This window comes from Polistes dominula, unplaced genomic scaffold, assembly GCF_049000335.1.
Source record: "Polistes dominula isolate Pdom_NZ unplaced genomic scaffold, Pdom_raw_medaka contig_78, whole genome shotgun sequence".
Classification (NCBI taxonomy): Eukaryota; Metazoa; Arthropoda; class Insecta; order Hymenoptera; family Vespidae; genus Polistes; species Polistes dominula.
Window position 1 is genome coordinate 2017880 of NW_028301042.1, and position 19388 is coordinate 2037267.

Sequence of the window (19388 nt, forward strand, 5' to 3'; positions counted from 1 at the left end):
AGTCACAGTCGAAGCTGTAGTTAGTCATCAGTCGTAACAGTCGCAGTTGTATTATAAGTCGTTATCAGTTGTAAAAATACAGTCGCTCATCTAAGTTGTAACCGTAAGATTGTGAAACTATTATTGTACTTTTTCTAATACCTGTTTTAAATAAATCGTATTAGTAGGATTAAACTGGGTGTATGTTCACCTCGCACCTCTCACTCTAAATAAAATTCCCTACATATATATATGTATGAATATTTTAAATCTCTTACAATTCTTCGAATGTTGTAGTACTGTGATCCAACAATTTTTGTCCAACGTAAAAAGAAATATATACAGTAAACATAGATGCAACTATGAAAACAATCATTTCAATGTTTTCACTCATGTGTTTCCAATCGACAGATAATTGTAATATCTACAAAATATATTCTATTATTTATAAAAATTCTACTGCAATTCTTTTCTAATATATCATATAATTTTTTGTATGAAACATTTGTTACTTACACAAATAAAATTTAAAATAATTTGTAGCATTAAGAAAAAAACTGCCACCATTAAAATCATCTCTGTCATAGCATTTAATAAATCGATAAACCTATTTAACAAAAATTATTTATTATTAATAAAATATTATTAATAATTTGAATTTTAATATAAAATAATTTATAATTATTTTTAATACGTAAATTAAATATTGAAATTTATATTTAAATTTAAATATTAATATATATTTATATAAATTACTTATAATAATAATAATAATAGTAATAATAATAATAATTTGTTTAAAATTATTATTAATTATAATAATAATAATATATATTATTATTTAAAAAGTATATATAATGAATCATTGTTATTATAAATTAATAATAATGTTAATTATATCTAATATTTTAATAATAGTGTACACCACAAAAAAGTTATAGTAAATTACACCAACTGGGTTACTCTTTTATAACGTTTGATAATATCAATCATCCAATCACATTCGTCATAACATTTTTTATTATTAAAATGATCATGAATAAATGGTCGACGTATTTTCATCCTAAATGTTCAATTTAATATACAATCAAATCATTTATTATATTTATTGTTTATATATTATCAATACGTACATAATAATACTGAATTGACTAGATGCGTGTTGTATTAATACCAAATATGATGATGTTATAATAATCGTCATAGTTAATACGATATATAATACTATTATTTGATAAATAAGTAAACAATAATATCGTAATCCTATATCATAAACATCATCCACTGATAATGGTAATGATAAATGAACATCATCAAATATACCTAGTTCATACAAAATAACTTTTATGATTGGTGGAAATATTAATAACATGATATACAAATTGGAGAAAACTGTAACAATTTAAATGTACAAATATAAAAAAAATTGTTTTCTTATTTATTATAATATTATTCAAATCATTATTGTTTACCTATCATAAGCAATGTATAATATTTGCTTTGTTTAGTATAATTTTCTATAATATTTAATTCTTCATTATCAGAAACAAGTTCGTAATCTTCTTTGATATGTGCAAAAATTAGTACAGTCTGAAAATAACATTTATCAGAGAGAGAGAGAGAGAGAGAGTACAATGATTTATTTAGAAACTTTAACTAATGTAATAAAAAATTAAAAAAAAAAATTTTTTAAATCAGAAAAATTATACTAACCGTTTCAACATAAATATATAGAAACCAATAAATGCAAAAAAAACATAAAGTTGGTAATATTCTTTGCAACAATTTGATCGACAATTCCAATTTAAAATTTGTCGTTAATAATTGATAACACTGTAATTAAAAATAAATAATAAAAAATATAAAAAAAAATAAAACAATAAAGGTACACTTTAATAATAAAAATAAATATTAAATATTAATAGTAAAATAAATATTACCAATAATTTGTATTAACTTATGAATTAATACACAATTTAATAACTAAGAAACATTCAACATTACTATTTGAAAAATTAATAACACTGCAATTAAAAATAAAAAATACAAAACAATGCTACACGTAATAATGCACTTTAATAATAAAAAATAAATATTAAATATTAATAGTAAAATAAATATTACCAATAATTTGTATTAACTTATGAACTAATAAAACAATTTAATTACTAAGTAACATTCAACATTACTATTTGAAAAATTAATAACACTGTAATTAAAAATAAAAAATACAAAACAATGTTACACGTAATAATGCACTTTAATAATAAAAAATAAATATTAAATATTAAATATTAATAGTAAAATAAATATTACCATTAATTTGTATTAACTTATGAACTAATAAACAATTTAATTTAAAACATTTAATCATTACCATTTGAATAAATAGCGGTAACATGCAAATAAATATTATTATGAAAAATATGAAACGTTTAGTTGCACTTATATTTGGTAATACACCTAAAACAAATGTAACCAATTTTGTCGAATAAAGAAAATGTCGTTCGTATGAGTATAATGCTTTCAGAAACATGTCGAAGTATGAAATGAAATTCAAATGAAATGAAAGAAAAAAAAAACAAAAATCTTAAAAGAAAAACTTACACGTTATATTATGTATTCTAAATTGTCTATAATTTGGGTTACCCTAATACTCAACATGAAAAATAAATTCTAATGATTTAATCGATACAAAATAATAATCCTCACCTCACTTATTATACTTATGGTTACTTGTATTGAGTACATACATGCAAATGTCAAAATTGTTTACCTTACAACGTGTCTATGAAATAACAGGTGTTTTATTTTCTCAACGATTAAAAAAAGGGTTGTTTTGTTTGTACCTTCCACTTTTATTTTCTAAGGACATGCGCACAAGTTTTATTCAACTTCAGTCATAGTCATTCGTTTTCTGACCACTGTACGATACACTTATTTCTTTTTTTTTTTTTATTTAAATGATCAAAGAATATTTTTACTTCACTTTATCAATAAAAAAAAAAATCTTGCCTTTTGTCAAATTGTTTATTGGTGTTACACAATAATAAAGTGAAATTATTTAAATTAATTATACTACATTCAACCAAAATTTGTAATAAATAATTCGAGTGTTATTGTGATTATTAATTAATTAATAAATAATGGTATATAATATTTATACACATTATTTTTTTTTTTCAGTGTCAATTAATCCATGCGAGATCCACTTGCACAATAGTGAGCTTTTATTAATTATTTTGAATAAAGTATTTGTTAAAATAATTTTTTTGTTGCATTAGTAATATCTTTAAAATATTGACAAACAAAATTTGACATTGCAAACATTGACAATATAATAAAAAAAAAAATAATAAATGGTTTCTGGGAACCGTGTTGGATAAAAGTCGTGGTCTCGAATCAGTTAAATACAAATAAATATATTTAATCTTTTTTTTTTTTTTAATCTATTTTCTTGTAAAGTGCATTTTTAAAAATGTGAGAATCTGTGGTTGATTTATTTTTTTTAACAACACTTGGATTTTTTAGGATAAAATGATTAAGGGTATTAAAAAATATGTTCAATGTAACATGCATAAATTGAATTCTTCATTTTTTTCATATTTTTTTTTTGTTCTTTCTTTCCTACTAACATCATTATATCTTCATATTAAATATAAATTAAATATATACTTTTTGTATCCATGGAAGTAATTCAATTTTCTATTTGTATATACATATATCTATCATTGATTCTATTATTCTATCACACTTTTGTACTATCATTATTTCGACTACTTCATTTTAGGGGATATCAATATTCATAAATTTTTATAAACCATGCAGAAAGAGAATGCCTTTTGTAATAACTGTAAAATCATTATTCTTATTAATATTTATTTATATATAAGATAATTATTAAAAATTGTTAAAGCAATATTAAATCTGTTTTTTTTTTTTTTTTTACCCCAGCATAAACTTCGTGTGACAAGTCTGCTAAACCGCTAACAGAAAAACTGCTCATTTTCATACTTCTCATGATCACAAATAACAAAAATTTTTGTACATCAATTGAAAAATCATAGAACGGAATTTGACATCTGTAATAATTAACAAAATTCATCAAACGATATGTTATAATTGCAATAATAAATAACAACAAAAATTTATAAATACAATTACGTACTTAAAATATAAACCCAAGTAATAATAATAATAATAATAATAGTAAACAAAAAAAAGTTGAATTAATAATTCCTTACAATTCTGTGCACGTTTCTACACTACAATCAATCACACGTTGTCCAACGTTAGATAACATAAAAACATTTAAAAATGTTCCCACAACGTATGCGCTAAATTCCCCAGCTAAATGTATATTTTGCCAAATTTCGGATACCGTTAATATCTAAAAAAAAAAAAACAAAAAAACAAAACAAAACAAAGATATAATTTCTTAATATAACAATTTAATAATATGGGCCGCTTATTTTGAAAATGGCCTGACTTCATTTTCAATCGGCTCATACATTCATTGCAAATATAAAAATATAAACGTGTCTTTTTAATTAGAACAAAGAGTAAATATATATATATATATTAGGGTGGGTCAAAAAAATCAATTATTTTTTTTTTTTTTACAAGTGTCACGGAAAAATGGGTTGCTAGACACCTTAAAACAATTCTCACCAAATATGAGCTGTTAATTTTAATAGGAAGATCCTCCGCATCGCAGTTTTTTATTTTTTTTTTTTTTTTTTCAGTCTAATAGAATAAAATTCATACCTCATCATTAATTGATTGTACAGAAAAATATTCTGGACAAATTTTGTAGGAAATTTAATGCTCTACAAAAATGGTATCTTATATTTTTTTTCGTAAACCTCACCATTTGCATGATATTGAAGATTTAAGTTCGATTATTTTCAAACAAATTTCATTTTTATTTATGAAGTTTATAACTCGACAATAAATGACTATTATAAAATGCTCAATAGAAATTTTTGTAGGAAATTATGTGCTCTATAAAAATGGTGTCTTATGTTTTGGCGATTAAATTATGCGTTCAAAAGATTATTCATCATCAAACTTTCATGTGTACTGATTTCTGTCTCTCTGAATATCTTCTTATTAAAATTAAGAGCTCAAATTTGGTGAGAACTTTTTTAAGGTCTCTAGCAACCCATTTTTTCGTGGCATTTGTAAAAAAAAAAAACATAATTGATTTTTTTGACCCACCCTAATATATATATTCATGAGAAATAAATGAGGTTAATATTTTACTTACTACAATTAAATCAATTGCAATGATTAACCCAAGACCGGTCAATTCGATCAGACCACAATATTCATAGATATTGTTTAATAAATCGACAAGACTTTATAAACAAACAAAGCAAACAATAAATACAATGACAACAACAAAATGTATAATAAATTGTAAGCCTGCTTATTTTTTTTTTCTTATTTTTTAATTAACACGTTCCCTGCCACGTGATGTATCCGTTTGTTTCAAGTACACTTGTTTGCTTTGTAAAAAAAAAGAAATTATTTAAGATTAACAATTATTAAAATATTAATTAATATTTTATATGGCAGATAACGTGTTAATTGAAATAATTTGTTTTTTTTTTTTTTTTTTTAATTAAAAATCAAACATTTTGTTTTTACTATGACTAACTAACTCCGTAACTCTTCTATATTGTTTTGCTATAGCAATCATCCAATCGTAATCCTTCATTGATAAATTTGCATTTTTATATACACTTTTGTCTATTGCATTATCCTTCATAAATCTTTGACGTATTTTATATCTAAAATGTTTTATCATATCTTTAATTTTATATCTAACATTTATATTTAAATGTTGATAGACATGAGACAAAAAAAAAGATAATAATTAAAAAAATAATACAATAATATACAACTTGTAGAAATTTTTTTTTCAAAAATAATATAATAAATATTATGTTTTCAAATAATAATATTAATAATAATAAAATACATACATACATACATGATAATTTTAAATTGACTACGCACATGATTTGCAAATACTATAAATACCATAGTACTCATCCAGCATAGAGTTACGGCAATCTGGAGTGCTATTAATTGATAAAAAAACAAACTAAAATATAAAAATCCCCCATTGGAGATATTTTCAACTGGTAATGGTAATTTTAAATTAGAATTATCCGATGTATCAAATAAATATAAAATAATATTAGATATACATGGATATACTAACATACAGTAATATATATTCGAAACACCTGAAACAAAATTTAATAATAATAATAATAATAATAATAATAATAATATTTTACAAAACAAAAAACAAAGTAAAAAACAAAAAAATTAAAGAAAAAGTTCATCGTTATTATTATTATTTACAATAATAATTATTATACAACTTACCTACGATAAAATACCAATACATTTTACTTTGATTAACATAACTGTTCATAATAATCATTTCTTCTTCATCTGTCATACACTCGTAATCAAATTTCACATGTTCTACAGCCAATTTTAGCTAATAATTTAAAATAATTTAAAATATAATATATTTGCAATTGTTTATTTTTTTACATATACATATATTATGAAAAAAAAAAAAAAAAAAAAAAACAAACAAACAACGTAACTTTTAATAAGAAAAAGCTGAAATTCATACGAACTTTTACGTAGTTATACAGATAGGTATAATACATGATAAATATGCATAAAATAGAAAGAATATGATGTATAACTTTCATAGTAGTATGCACTTCGACTTCCAACATGATTATTTGATAAAACTGTAAAAGTTATAATTCATTTGTGAAATAAAATATAATACAATTTTTCATTTTTTTTTTTTTTTTTTTTACAAATAATTTCATGTATAATACATTCTTGTAATTATATTTTATGTTTTTTTTTTTTTATCTTATACAAAATTCTATTTTTTTTAATGTATATATACATGTATATATAAAATATATAATGAGTTTCTAATTAATTATAAATAATTTTTTTTATATTTTATATATTTTTTTTCTATTGGTAAATATTTTTTTTTTTTCTTATAGAAAAATTCGTATTGAATAATAACCAAGAAAAAAAAAAAAGAAGAAAAAAACAAACAATATAAATATTATATATTATATAAATATTAAATATTACATATTATATTATTAATATTATTAATAATATAAATTATTTATATATATATATATATATTATAATGAGTTTCTAATTGGTTATAATTTTGTTCAATAATTTTTTTATTATATTTATTTTCTATATTTATTTTCTATATTTATTTTTTTTTTAATATTTTATATTTTTTTCTCATAGAAAAATTCGTATTGATTAATAATCAAGAAAAAAAAAGAAAAAAAAACAAACAATATAAATATTATATATATATATATATATATATATATATAATAAATTGCTAATTGGTTATAATTTTTTTTTATATCTATACTTTAAATATTTATTTATTTTTTTTCTATTTTATACTTTTTTTTATTCGTAAATATTTTTTTTATATATAGAAAAATTCGTATTAAAAAATAATCAACAACAACAACAACAACACAAAAAAAAAGAAAAAACGTTACCTGATGTAAAAATCCTGGTAACAGATAAACCGTAATGGTAAATGGTTTAATAATAAATTCATCCCTCGAGCTTATTGATGTATTCAAAAATATGAAGAATTGTACTAATTTATTGGAAAATAAAAAATGTTTTTCGTAATAGGTAAGACCTTTCACTGGCATACTTGTATACTAAAGTTTATTTTACGTTAACTGTACGATAATACAAAACGTATTGAACATACTATTAACTTCGATTCCATACCATTTTCAAATAATAATAATAATAATAATAATAATAATAATAAGAAAAAAAGAAAAAAAAAGAAATAGTTTCATTTATATTTGAACGAACCAATTTGATAATATTATCTAAAAATGGTCAAGTTAAAAAGAACATCAAATTATCTAATCGATATATACGATTGAACTGTAATAGAAATGATAAGAATATTTTCAAAATACACACACTTTTCCATTAAATAATTATACCAATGTTTCGTATACTTCTTTTTTTTTGTTGTTGTTGTAATTGATGAGAAGTTTCATAGTTTCTAAATGAGAAACAGATGTTTGTTTTCTCAAGGGGTTGCATTGTATCTTCTTCTATCTTGTTTTTTCTTTATTTTTTTTTTTTTTTTTTTTTCAAAGACATGCGCAGAAAGATTTATCGACTTGTTACTCCTGTTTGTCATTTCATATCAAACCACCAAACGAAACGGTTCTATAGAAGTACGTATATATATATATATATACAGTAATATATACAGTCACATTGTATAATCTTTCGATTGATTATTTTCTTTGTTTTTTGGTATTTTTTTTTTGTTTCTTCAATTGCATTATGATACTTTTAAAAAATCTCCTAGAATCTATATATTATATTACATAACATATTATATTTATTATATTATGTTTACTAGTTAATTATTTTTATAATAATTAATTTTGAAAAATATAATAAAGTAAATAAGAATGTTTTGTTATGTGATACATCATTGGAATAATTTAATAAATGGTGAGTTTTTATTTAATTTATTTCTTTTTTTCTTCAATCGCATTTATAATATATTTTTAATAAATCTTAGAATTTATATATCACATACATTTATATCTTACACACATATATATTATGTGAAATTATTATATTATATTAATATTATTATTATTATTATATTTATTTGATTATATTTATATATTAAATTACACGAAATGCTTTATAAATATTATATTTACCAGTTAATTTTTTTGTAATAAATAATTTCGAAAAATATCATATCATATACATTACATTACATTACATCAGATGCTTTAATAATATATTTACTAGTTAATTATTTATAATAATTAATTTGGAAAAATATTACAATCCAAAAAGAATTTTTCTTATGTGATACGTCGTCATTGCAATAATATATCATGTGTGTGTGTGTGTGTGTGTGTGTGTGTTTTAAATAAAGGATAAGATTTTTCTTATAATATAAAATATACCAAAATAGATGTAAAATATTAACTGATGATAATACTTCAATGAGATCGTTAAATCGAAGCACATATAAAACCAAACAAACATCTAAAACTGATTTAATATTATTTTTACACACAGTATAATGGGGAATATATCCCATCAATTTTTTAAACTATATAACAAAGTGATATATATATATATATATATATATATATATATATATATATATATAATGATTGAATTCAAAACCACGAATACCTTTTGATATATTTCCTATTGAATTAATCTATCTCGTAATAATTAATAATTGATTTTAATCATTATTAAATTATTCCTTTTAAATGAAGCTAAATATTAATCAAAAGTTACCTTTCAACTATTAAACTAACCTAAAAACTTAACTAACTTAATGAAGTATTTAACAAAAGTTAAGTACTATTACCACTTTAACATTTTATAATCAAATTAATGCTGTACAATAAAAAAAAAAAAAAAAACATTTAATTACAATTTAAAATAAAATAAAAATAATAAACAAAATATATCAACAACAACAAAAAAACAAATTAAATATATCAAATTCGTAAAATCAAAATTGTCCTATATAATTTCCCTTAAAAGAACAATGTAACCCTTTGTATGGTGAATACTTTTAACTAAAATGTTTCGTAAGAACGAAATAATTTATTATTAACCAGATTATAATAATAAATTATATTTATTAATTATTGTTTTTGCATCTGTGAATATAATTTAATTAATTAATATAATTATTAAATTATTTAACATAAATATTATCGAACACGTATATACTTTGAACAATAAGGTTAATAATTTTTACTAAACGCATATATACGTCCATAGCACTTAAAAGGGTTACATAAAAACACATTATTAACAGCAACAAACGAAACATTGTGAATAGTATGATCCTTTGTCACACAATTGTTTCTTAACAATACGTAAGAGAAAGGTATTGTTTAATGGTTTATTGGAATTCTAGAAGACAATCGATGACAATAATCTCACACACACACACACACTCTCTCTCTCTCTCTCTCTCTCTCTCGTTGTTAACATCCCAGTTGTGAACGTTGCTTGGCAATAAGCGATCAACTACGAGACGAAAACGGAACAACACAACACACACGACGATCATCGACACCAACCACACATGTTCAATCCCTTTCGCTTTAACCCCAGCCCATCCCCACCACCACTACCTCCACGATCACCTATCCACCCTCAAGCAAGCAAGCAACCAACCCTTCCCCCAGTTTCTCAGTTTCTCACTTACTCAATCTGACCCTATCGATGGGCGGTTGGCTTTGTCGTTGAGCTATACTACTTTCAACGTCAAAATACCCTACGAAAGGGCTGCTGCATTGTTGAGAAGGGTTGGGAAGTGAACGGGGAGGGAATGGAGAGGGGAGGGGTTGAATATCTCTACGTTATAGGTGTCTCACCCTTAAACTCCCATGAGAGAGAATAGACAGGGTAGATCGTAGGAGACAGGATAATAGGAATGATAAATTGTACCTGACTGCCCTTTGCCTTTCACCTTTGACCCTTCCTAATATATATGTATGTATGTACGCATTTTCTTACTAGGTATTCAAATAAAAGTAGAATGTTTTCCTTTTAATTACAAAAACCTAACCTCCTCCTCCTCCTCCTCCTCCTTATCATTGATTTAAATTAGTTAATTTAAAAGGGAAAATATTGATTATTATATTTATTATATTATTATACAAATATATAATATAATAATTATATTTGTATGATAATATTTTATTATATGTTTATTACTATATTATTTTAATTATTATAATTATTATATTTAATATATATATATATTAATTATAATTTTACACATATAAAACTGAAATATAATTTTTTACAAACCATACGTTGGTTTTTATAGTTACACAATGATATATGTATATTTAAACATTAATTCTGTCCCTTTTTAATCAACCCATCATTCAAACAACTTTTATAAATCATGAAAAAATATAATTAACAAAATATCAGTCAAAATCAAATATTAATTTAAAAAAAAAAAAAAAACAAATAAAGCTATTAAACATTGATTTGTTTTAGGAAAACAACATTCGACAACTATGTGCAATTCGATTGGAATTAAAAACAAAGAAAAAGAAGAAGAAGAAGAAGATAGGAAAGCAATAAGGGAAGAAGGGAATAAGGGAAGAAGGGAATAAGGGAAGAAGGGAATAAGGGAAGAAGAAGGAAAGGAAATCGAAGAGAATAAAAAGGGTTTTGATTTAGATTTACTATAACTACGATTAAACACAATAATAGTAATAGAAACGTTGACTCCGAACTGAGGGTGGTTTGTTTCCTAAGCAATGAGAATTCAACGTTTATTACGCAACCACAATGAACGACAGTACTATTTCCCACACTCTCACCCCCACCTCCACCCATTCACATATTCACCCCCTCCCCAATCCATCCCCATTCAACAAAGGATTCGCATTGAATTCTCGTACAGGAAAAAGAAATCGGGAGTTGTCGAAACATTAGTACGTGTTCTTGCTCTATACGTGTGTAAGTATGTGTAAGTATGTGTAAGTATGTATGTGTGTACTTATGAGAAAGAATAGATCAGACAAATAGTTAGAATTGCATAAAAAGAAGAGTAAAAGAAAAGGAAAAAGAAAAAAACAACACTTTTTAAGCGTTTTATGTTAAGCGTTTCATGATAAGAGTTTCATGTTAAACGTTTCATGTTAAGTGTTTCATGTTAAGTGTACTCGAGACTCCTTCACGAGGCTCTTTCATAAAATTCGTTTACGAGGCTCGAGTATGCCTAACGCGATACGCTTAACGCGAAACGCTTAACATGAAACACTTAACATGAAACGCTGAATATGAAATGCTTAACATGAAACGCTTAACATGAAATGTTTAACATGAAACGCTTAACATGAAATGTTTAACATGAAACGCTTAACATGAAATGCTTTAAATGAAACGCTTAACATGAAATGCTTAAAATGAAACGCTTAACATGAAACACGTAACATATAGAAAATAAAATAAATAAATAAATAAAGAAAACAAAAAGAAAGAAAGAATAAAAAATGCAATTCGTCTTATTTTTACACGTTTTTAAATTTACGTATCTATATATATATATATATATATATGTATATATGAATTTATGTATATGTGTATGTATGTTGATTATTATATAGGCATATAGAAAATGTCGCTTGGATTAACACAAAGAGAATGAAAGAAGAGGTTGGGTAGGAGAGGAGAGGAAAATGTGGGGGTGGAATAGAGATGGGATATACAAAGCCTGTTTTCCTTAATTAAGAGAAGCGTACACGTCAAAGGATGCAAGAATGCAAGGGTGCAAGGATGCAAGTAAAGTCCAATTCAAAATTATTACATGAAAAATACAAAAAATATAAAAATAACGAATAAACATCGAATAATATTACACTTCAAATTTATTCTATATAATTTAAATAAAATCATATATAAAATAATTCAAATTAAAGTAAATATTTTCATATATATATATATGTATATAATTATGTAATATTGTATGGTATATATATATACATATATATTACTATAATATATAGGATGTATATAAAGTTCCAGTTAAACAGTGTCAATCTTATTCTTAAAAAAGAATGAAAAATATTTTTTGAAGTATCACATAAACCATAAGTCGTTTAAATTCTTCCCCATATGTATATATGTATGTATGTGTGTATGTAAGTATGTATATAAAATGAAAATAAAGTTAAGAAAAATAAAAAGGAATTTTCCTTTCAAGCTCATATAATTTCATATAAAATCAACGAAAACGATATCTATTTTTAAACCCATATCTATATACATATATATATTCTCTCTCCCTCTCTCTCTCTATATATATACATAGAGAGAGAGAGAGAATATATATATTTTCAATTTTATATATCCTATCTAGTATAACTACTTAAATGCGCTATGATTCCCTCGTAAATTTAACGATAACGTATCTAATATAAAAACGTTCGAGATCTGAATTCTTTTAAAAAAACAAATAAAAAGAAATGTTATTATATTATAAAAAATTTTTCTTATAGGTAATATTGATTGTTAATAATAATAAAAAAAAAAAAAAAAGCAAAAGATATAAAACACACATAAAATAAAACAATAACAAAAAATATAAAGAGATAGAAAGAGATAGAAAGAAAGGAAGAGAGAAAGTGAGTCATAAAATATAAAAAAAAAAAATTAGAAAAACAAAATAACAATAAAGACAAAAGGAATAAGAAGAATAAAAAAGGAGAAAATGAATTTTACAAAAAATTAAAAAAAAAATAGAGTAATATTAATTTGTCATAATAAAAAAGAAAACACACACACACATACACAAAACAAAACAAAATAAAATAAAACAATAATAAAAAAAAACAAAATAGATAAAGATAGAAAAAAAGAAAGAGAATGTGAATGATAAAATGTAAGAAAGTAAAAAAACAAAATAAAAATAAGAATGAGAAGAATAAAAAGAAAAAAAATGAATAAAAAAAAAAATAATATAAAGTATATATATATATATATGTATACACCGTGAATCGAAATAGAATTTTGAAAGCATGAAGAAGACGACGACGAGGACGACTATGCAAAAGGGTTGAAAGTACCAACCTGTATAAAATCGTTGCTTGCCAACTAAAAGCCATTTCACCCTTTCCCCCCTACCCCCTTTCTCGCTCTCTCACTCTCTCTCTCTTTCCCACTCTCTTTCTCTGTCTTTCACTCTATCTACAAGCTTCGAAAGCGTTTACTGAATGCACCACACTGGGATGCATGATGCAAGCTGTGAATGTTACGATGGTATCACATATATATATATATATATATTCCTTACCATGTGTTGGTGTGAAAACGATGGGATCTCGAAAAAAGCGTAAGGTAAAACGATTTAAACGTTTGAAACTTTTGCAAAAATCTCATCCCTTTCTCTCTCACTCTCTCTCACACACACACACACACACACACGCACACTCTTTTTCTCACTCACTCACGTGAACCATTTCTAACTCGTCTTTGCAGTCTTCTAAAATGCAAAACTGCTCAACACGAAACAAAACGAGTACAGAAGAACACCCATGACGATCATGACGATCATGACGACTACCATGACTACTACCATGACTACTACGATGACTATTACGACTGTGAGAGATGTACGAATTATTATTCAACTCGTATATTCCCCTAGAGACGATGCAAAATTTTCAATGGTAAACATTTAAAAGAGATAGAAGCTATTACAACCCATACGACCTTCTGAAAAAATGGTAAAAGAGAGAGAAAGAGAATGATAGAATGTGTAAAAGGGTGAAGGGATGATAAAGTGTGAGAAAAAGTAAAAGGTAACTGACCTAAGTAAATTCGAATCGGTAAATACAAAGTTGACATTTTAACCACACATAATTACAAATCAATTTTTACACCGTTAAACGAATTATTTTTAATTGCACCTATTTATGTATGTATATGTATCTGTATTACTTATATTTTTATTATTATTTTATTATTGTTACTAACATTAGGGATTATTAACATTTAAATATCGTTTCTTTCAATTGCAGATTAGGTAGTATTAAAAATGGTAAAGATTAAATTATCAAAATGGTTATTAAAATGTAAATAAAATTGTTTAATTGTACAGAAACTCAGTGGTGTTGTTTAATAATCTATATAGTATCAATTTCACCTGAATATATCCTGCAGACTATTCGGAAAAAAACCTCACTACTTTTCGGAAAAAACCTCACTACTTTTCGGAAAAAACCTCACTACTTTTCGGAAAAAACCTCACTACTTTTCGGAAAAAACCTTTCGGAAAAAACCTCACTACTTTTCGGAAAAAACCTCACTACTTTTCGGAAAAAACCTCACTACTTTTCGAAAAAACCTTAATACTTTTCGGTAAGTTCGGTAAGTTACCGAATAGAGTACGGTAAGTTATTATAAGAGGTTTATTTCGAAAAGTAGTGAGGTTTTTTCCCAAAAGTAGTGAGGTTTTTTCCGAAAAGTAGTGAGGTTTTTTCCGAAAAGTAGTGAGGGTTTTTTCCGATAAGTCTGTAGGGTCTTTCCGATAAGTCCGTAGGGTCTTTCCGATAAGTCCTACGGACTTTTCGGAAGTACTTTTCAGACTTTTCGGAAATACCCTATGGAGCTCGACGGAAGGTGTTTGTGCATTTCTTGCATGCACAGAGTTTTTTAGTTACCATACATTTTGTAGCTACCTTAAGCAACTTGTTTCATTTTTTTTTAATTGAGAACCTGCCTACTGTGTAGTATGTTATATATTATATGGTAATAACACGTAAAATAATTTTTGATAGGGATAACAATATTATAAGAATAATATTATAAAAAAAACAAACCCTACAATTATCTTACACCTGATATTCTGCATTCGTCTCATTCTCTCGAAACTTAGTTTTTCGAAGGTTTCACTTCTGACACGTGTGATCTGCCCACATGATATTCTTTTTTTTTATTTTTATTTTTATCGAATACCAATTAAAGCCAGTTTTAAAATCACCACACTGTGATATTATTTATGCTACGTACGAGAGGGACTTTCGCATGCCTAGGCGCGTGCACAGGACACGTAACGAGGTGATTAATTACCACTTTTTTTTAATCCATGGTATATCATTTATTCCACAACACATCATAGTAAGCTCTCAAGGATCTACCACGAATACATCAACGATATTCCATGTTTTTCTTTTTTCACTGTTAATAATATACGTGTGTGTTTTATCATGAACAAAAATTAAAATTAAAAAATTTCAAGATTCTCTATGGTGGTTCTCCTTTTGGTTACACATATTTGAAAATATTATATTTTATAATTTATAAAATATTAAAAAGTATGTAATAATTAATTAATTTATTATCAAATATTTATTTGAAATATTATTTATATTTTTCTAATTTTAATATTTAATTTAATATTTAATAATATAATAATTCAAATATTTATTTAGAATTTTACATAAACAAAAATAAATGTATTTTTCGATAATCCTAACAGAGAAAGTCCCCCTCCCCAAACTCCTCAAAATAATCTTGACGCAACTTTGACGAAACTAAAAAGGGGAAAAGATAAATCGTTTTATTGGGTACACCATTTTAAAAATTAATTATTGTTATTATTTAGACATGTTAATTGTTAATGTAACGACCACATTTTTCTTTTTTCTTTTTTTCTGTTTTTTTTTTCATTTATTTTATTATAATTTACATTTTACATTTTTTTATTTTCTTTTTTTCCTTGAGAAATACAAAGAAATAAATTTAGTATCTGTCTCACGTGTGTGAAACAAATGTAATTTAATTTAAATTGAAATCGAGTAAGAAGAAACAATTGGATCGATTGATGTTAAACGATTTAATGAAGAGGATAAAAAGTCAATTTATAAACAAAAGGAAAATGAAAAAAAAAAAAAAGAGAGAGAAAATGGGAATGATTATATCTGCTGTTATAGGAAACATTTTAATCATTTTTATTAGCCAATTTGCAAACAACCGAATAGCCAATTTGCGAACAACAAAATAGCCAATTTTTCAACTCTGACAGTTTAATATTTATTTTTCTAATTTCTCTTTATTTCGAAATTTTTTGGTTTTTTTTTTTTATGTTGGTAACTTTTAATTTGAATTAGATTTGAACGAACACAAATTTGAAAAACAAAAAATAGAAGAAAACAATGGAAAGATAAAAAAAATGGAGAACACATGGAATAATCGCGAGAGAAGATTAGAAACAGCCCCAACCCATCTACCCCTAACCATCACACCCCATCTTACTCTTCCTGTAGTGTCTTACAAGTTGGATTATTCGATGTTTAGCACGAACGTGTTTTGATTTCGAAGTTACCCCCTGAGGCAACGTCGAATGGAAATGGAGATTAGATCGAAACATGGATGGAATTGGGTGAGATAGCTTGAGGATAGGTTTGAGATCTTAAAGGATCAAAATGATAAAAGTGAATGAGAGAGTGAGAAAGAGAGACAAAGAACATTTAATAAAATAAAGAATGATAAAATAATGATTAAAAATGTTATACATGTATCCACCTCCAACAACACGGTTTCACATTGACACGATTTACATTTTGCGGCAATACCCCCAACAACACGGTTTCTACTAACACGACTTCGCAATTAAACGATTTACAATTTGCAGGAACCCTTTTACAACACGGCATTCTATAAAACTGTTTTCTCTCTTTCAAAAAACCTTTGTACAACACTGTACTTCTACAGCCGCGGCGAAAAAACGGAAGGCGCATCATTTATAGTCCAAGAGCTGAAGTCGAACGCATAATTGCGCACGCGGCGCGCTTTTGTATCGACTGCTGACGGCGTATGTTAAATAAAAATTCAGGCTGACTATGTGTTTTTTTTTTTTAATTTTTCCTATCATTAATAACTTGTATACCAATTTTGAGATTTTAAAAAAACTGTTGCGACATACATGGTTTTTTTCACAACTTTGAAGCCTTCCCCTCGCTAATTGCAAAAGAAACTGGCTGACTGACGGCAGGCTATTGCTATACACCCTAAATACTACATAATATCGAAATATCAGGTTTTCGAAAACTGTTGCATTTTTTTGCCACTCACCCCTACCTGTCTATATGGTTAAGATCTTCGTTACCGACGTTAGACAGATGGCGTTGTAGGACATATAAGCACCGTGCGAAGTCATGGTAGGGGAAGCTGAAACGGACACTAGCGCACGCAGTGGATAACTTTGGCAGTAAAAGACGGTGTTTTTTTATCAACTCTAACACGTGTGATCTGCAGCACACATGTTTTTTTCTTTTTTTTTTTTAATTTCTTTTATAAATCAACTTGTTATCCTTCAACAAGATAAAAACAATTTAAAAATCTTCAACGAGATAAAAATTCGAGGTAAAATAATCAAAATTGATGAAACTACATTTTGATTAACCTTTAGAGTTTCATTAAGATCTTTCATACCTTTGAATTTTTCGACAAATGATAGGGGTAGGACTAGAAGGGCATAGGGCTTGTTATATGCCCTAGAAAAAAAAATTAGAAAAAGAGAAAAAAAAGCCAACAACGCAGAAGAAAAGATAGAAAAAAAAAGCCGACGAGAAAAAAGGGGAAATAAATTGGTCGGAGATGATAGGTGTGGGGGTGGTTGGTGTAGGGGGTGGTTCAGGTGGAGGAAAAAGAGGGTTGAAGAAAGAACGGATTTCTCAGTATAAATGGATGGAAGAAAGGTGCAGATAACGAATAGATCTTCGGGATAGAGATTGAACGTTGAGGATTCAATGGCGAATCACTTTCTTGATACTCGTAGCTTGAAAAAGACAATAATACGTTGGTGGTAGTAGTAGTGGTAGTGGTGGTGGTGATGGTGATGGTGGGTGGTGGTTTCTTCATCCTTTCTTCGACTATTTCTAAATCCGTTGTTGCAATTTTACTATTCCTCTCCTTTCATCGTCTATTTCTCATTCTATCTTTTATTTGCTCTTATTTTCTTGCCTTTCATTTTCATTTTCTTTCTTTAACACCCCACCATCAATTTTAATAGAACATTTCATTTTGTTCTATTTGTAAATTTAGAATTTATACAAATAATTTTCATGAGAATGTTTTAATTATTTGTTAGGTAGTATTTATTATTATTTTTTTGTTTTTGGTTTATTATTTTTGTTTGTTTTCTTTTTTTTTTGTATTTTGTATTTTGTATTTTGTATTTTGTATTTTATTTTGTGTTGAAAATTAATTGATTTTATTTTATTATGAAATATCATTATGTTTTTCTTTTGCATTATTAACAAACGCGAATGTTTAAATTATTTCTAAAATATTTATTATTATTTTGGTTTTTTTTTTTGTACTTTGTATTTTATTTTGAAAATTAATTTATTATATTAGAAGTATATATATATATATTGTTTATTTATTTTATTATATTTTATTATATAATACAATTATATTTTATTGCATCATTAACAAACGCGAATATTTAAATTATTTCTAATGCATTTATTATTATTTTTTAGTTTATTATTGTTGTTTTTTGTATTTCCTTCAAATATAATAAATAATTCTTTTTTTCTATTATTATTATTATTATTATTATTATTATTATTATTATTATTTCTATTTTAATAAATTTATACTCTTTGTTAAATATATTATACATTACATTATTTTTTAATTAACAACAGTAAAGATTTAACAAAATATTCTATTGAAATATAATCAATGATCTTTTTACTATTATTATTATTATTATTACTATTATTTGTCTAAAATTTCTTTAA

The 19388-nt window shown here is 25.0% G+C and overlaps 1 long non-coding RNA gene across 3 annotated transcripts in view; it reads left to right on the forward strand.

The window, feature by feature from the left end:
- Positions 1-14711, forward strand: part of LOC149031730 (uncharacterized) — a 52640-nt gene extending 37929 nt beyond the window's left edge. For all 3 annotated transcript variants that reach the window (XR_016177430.1, XR_016177428.1, XR_016177429.1), the window contains exons 2-3: positions 11125-11592; positions 12243-14711. This is a non-coding gene — a long non-coding RNA (uncharacterized LOC149031730). The remainder of the gene's footprint in view (positions 1-11124; positions 11593-12242) is intronic.
- Positions 14712-19388: the final 4677 nt, after the last annotated feature.